This window comes from Chlorocebus sabaeus, chromosome 24 (genome assembly GCF_047675955.1).
Source record: "Chlorocebus sabaeus isolate Y175 chromosome 24, mChlSab1.0.hap1, whole genome shotgun sequence".
NCBI classification, from domain to species: Eukaryota; Metazoa; Chordata; class Mammalia; order Primates; family Cercopithecidae; genus Chlorocebus; species Chlorocebus sabaeus.
In genome coordinates this window covers 5,723,444-5,727,153 of record NC_132927.1, presented here as the reverse complement: position 1 = coordinate 5,727,153, position 3,710 = coordinate 5,723,444, and the positions used below count along the sequence as shown (strand labels likewise).

Sequence of the window (3,710 nt, the reverse complement as noted above, 5' to 3'; positions counted from 1 at the left end):
GAGACGGAGGTTGCAGTGAGCCGAGATCCAGTCACTGCACTCCAGCCTAGGTGATAGAGCAAGACTCCATCTATATATATATATATAAAATAATGAACAATTATTTTTACTTTACAAAGTCCATATAAAAAAGTCAAAGACAGTGGACACGGTGGCTCACATCTGTAATCCCAGCACTTTGGGAGGCCACGACAGGCAGATCACCTGAGGTCAGGAGTTGGAGACCAGCCTGACCAACATGGAGAAACACCGTCTCTACTAAAAATACAAAATTAGCCAGACGTGGTGGCGCATGCCTGTAATCCCAGCTACTCGGGAGGCTGAGTCAGGAGAATTGCTTGAACCCAGGAGGCAGAGGTTGCGGTGAGCCAAGATCGGCCATTGCACTCCAGCCTGGGCAACGAGAGCGAAACTCTGTCTCAAAAAAAAAAAAAAAAAAAGTCAAAGACATAAAAATTACTAGTATTTGCTTATATTGAAAAGGTTGGGTGATTAATAAAGTACAGAGTTTATGAAGAAGAATGCAAAATTTTGGAGAAGAAATTATGGAAATAAGTATTTGATTGCTTGTCCTTAATTTTCAAAATTTTGATTTAGGTCTATTTTAAATTAAAAAATAGAAAGATCTAAATATAGACATGGAGACAGAGAGCTAGATGCTTGAATTTTAAGTTATGACTGATGTTGACATAGAGTAAAATTTTATTGGTTTAAATTTCTCTTTATCTTTCTCTTAAGGAATATTGCTCTTTCTGTGTTATTAGAACATTCTAGAGAGGTGATGGATGAGTGCTTGTTGTGTGTTAGGACTCATTATTAGCAGTACCTTTTCATAAACATGTATTTCGTTTTGTTTTACCAAATCCAAATCCTTCTGTCAGTAGTACCAGCTATCGCTAAATTGAGACAAATATGTTATTCAACCCTAGACTCTGGAAGCTAAGTAACTAATTTTTAAGATGATCGATTACTACAGAATCTAAATTTTTGCCCAAATTATGTTTTTATGAAGGTTTTCTCAAAATATATGTTCTAGGATAAACCTCAGAGGAAAGACAAAACTCATGCAGAAGTTATTTTTTCTATATTGTTATAAAACAATAATTTAAACATTATGTAATTTGGTAGAATAATTCTTATAACATTATTAGACAAAATATTTTCAATATTGATAACGTCTCACAATAAATGTTTCTGAAAAGTTATTATAAAATCTATATAGAGGTATCACAATAACTCATTGAGCTATAAAGTACTAACACAATTTTTGATATCAAATTCTAGTTTTTAAATTACTGACTCTTTCAAAACTTTCTTGATTCCTAAGTCACATCTTCCATTTTCTGTCTATTTGCATTGCTAAAGTTTAATTTATGCCAAGCACTAAGTACTTTGCATGTATTAACTAATTTATAGTTCTGATACTCCGTAACTTACGTTCAATAATCATCCCCTTTTGCAGATGAGGATATTGAAAACAGGTGAATAACTTGCCACATGTGGGGACCCAGAAAGTTATCCCTTACAACTGCTAGCATCGTATTTTCTAGTTTAAAGACGAGGCCAGCCTCATTGCTTATATTAAGGAATGGAGAATTTTATGGCATAATCCACTCACCAAATCCTTCTGTCAGTAGTCCTAATAAGTAACAGTTATTGGTATTTACTGAAGTGCCACTGTGTATGAGTCTTAGAGCGAAGTCCTGGAAGGATGCATAGATAGACTGTCCTTAAAGAAATCTAGACACTTAAAGAGAAGCGAGATGTGTTCACCAATAGAGATACGAGCAAAATGTTGTGATAACACAGAGAAAATTTAAAAAAAATTAATCTGAGATGGTTAAAGGGAGTGAGGAGAGAAAAAAAGCAATCAATGTTAAGAGGGTCTGGCATAAAAATTGAGATAACGTGCATATTTGACATCAATCAGAGCATTTTTTTAAAACAAGAAAAGTAGAGCAAGAACAAGAAATATAAACATTTATGTTAATTAAATTCTTATTTATCTTCCAAAGGACAAGGGTCAATGAAACTAAAGATAGTTCCTTTCCCTGTCCTTGAATACACTCACATAAATACCCAAAGAGAAATAAAAATTGCCGTTACTTAAGATGAGCCAGGGCATTCATCTTTTTAGGTTAATTCACAGGACAGGGACAAGCTGCAAACCATCAGATAGAGTGGGTGAGGCATTTCTAGTATACAGACAAGACCTGTGGAGAATCTCCAGCTTGTAGGACACTCAGATGTCAAACTGAAGGGGTAGAAGTTCACTTGAAGTCCAAAGAGCGGAGCATAACTACTTTCTGCTTTGTTAGGGTGTGGAAGGTGGTTTGCTGAAGTAATAAGTCTAGAGGTCATTAGTCCCATTCCTTCCAGTTTTGTGTATATGATGATAGTAAATTAAATTTAAAACTTATTATTACAGATCCTCTTTGAAGCAGTGTTTGTGGTTTTTTAAAATAACTTCGGCATTAGCCTCCAGAAAAATAATGTAAGTTTTTTTTACCTTAACTTTGAGAAAGATGTTTTTTAATAAAACTTTAAAAAAAAATCATCTATTTACATCCCGAATGGATTGAGGAAAACTTATTTAAAAAGATGTGTACACAAAAGGGCTTATTTATTTATTTATTATGAGTAAGGGCACCAGGACCAACAATCACCAGTGATATGGTTTGGATCTGTGTCGCCGCCCAAATTTCATGTTGAATTGTAATCCCCAATGTTGAAGGTGGGGCCTGCTGGGAGGTGATTGGGTCATGGGAGTGGATTTCCCCATTTGTGCTGTTATCACGATAGTGAGTGAGTTCTTATGAGATCAGGTTGTTTAAAAGCATGTAGTACGTCTCCCCTCTCTTGGTCTTACTCCTGCTCCAGACATGTAAGAAGAGCCTGCTTCTCCTTTGCCTTCTGCCTTGAATGTAAGGTTCCTGAAACCTTCCCAGAACCTGAACAGAAGCTGCTATGCTTCCTGTACAGCTTGCAGAACCATGAGCTAATTAAACCTCTTTTCTTATAAATTACCCAGTCTTAGGTATTTATAGCAGTGTGAGAATGGACTAATTAACAACCAGCTATCAACCTACCAAAAAGTTACACTTCCAAAATTCCTTGATATCAGTTCTGCACTAAGAGCAATCAAGTTGCCCTGCATGTATCACTCACAACAGCAGCTTTTTTGTTTTTTTTTCAAAAAACCTTTTAGAATATAGAAAAAAAATGTTTTTTTTGAAGTCGAAAATATATGATTACAGTAGCAAATATATTAACTGTGATTAAACCCACACATAGAAATTCCTGGTAGCCAGTAACAAGGTAAACAGGATGGATTTTATAACTCCTATAATCTTGTAAAACATATGGATTACTTTTTCAAAGGAAAAAAATTATGTATAAGCGACATTGAACAAAATATGTAGATGGTACCCAGTGATAGTTTTATATGGTTTGTCCTATAAAGACTCTAGATAAAAATCAAGGACATCACATCAAAATTCTAATACTTGTAAATTATTTGCAATATTTTTACTTGTCATTTTTTTGGTAAATAATTTGCAAACCATTTACTTAGGAAATCTATTATTGTGGGAGGCTTAGTGAATGTGGCCCAAGTTTACAGCTTTCTGGTTTAATTTGCTGTGAGGTAGTTCTTAGTCTATCAGACAAACTACTCATACACTCCTCTAAATATTATATTTTCTACCACT

The 3,710-nt window shown here is 34.7% G+C and overlaps 1 non-coding gene across 1 annotated transcript; it reads right to left on the bottom strand.

The window, feature by feature from the left end:
* Positions 1 to 3,050: 3,050 nt before the first annotated feature.
* LOC140710154 (U11 spliceosomal RNA) lies at positions 3,051 to 3,184 on the bottom strand. The gene has a single exon (XR_012091117.1). It is a non-coding gene; the product is annotated as a U11 spliceosomal RNA (small nuclear RNA).
* Between the last annotated feature and the right edge of the window lie 526 nt (positions 3,185 to 3,710).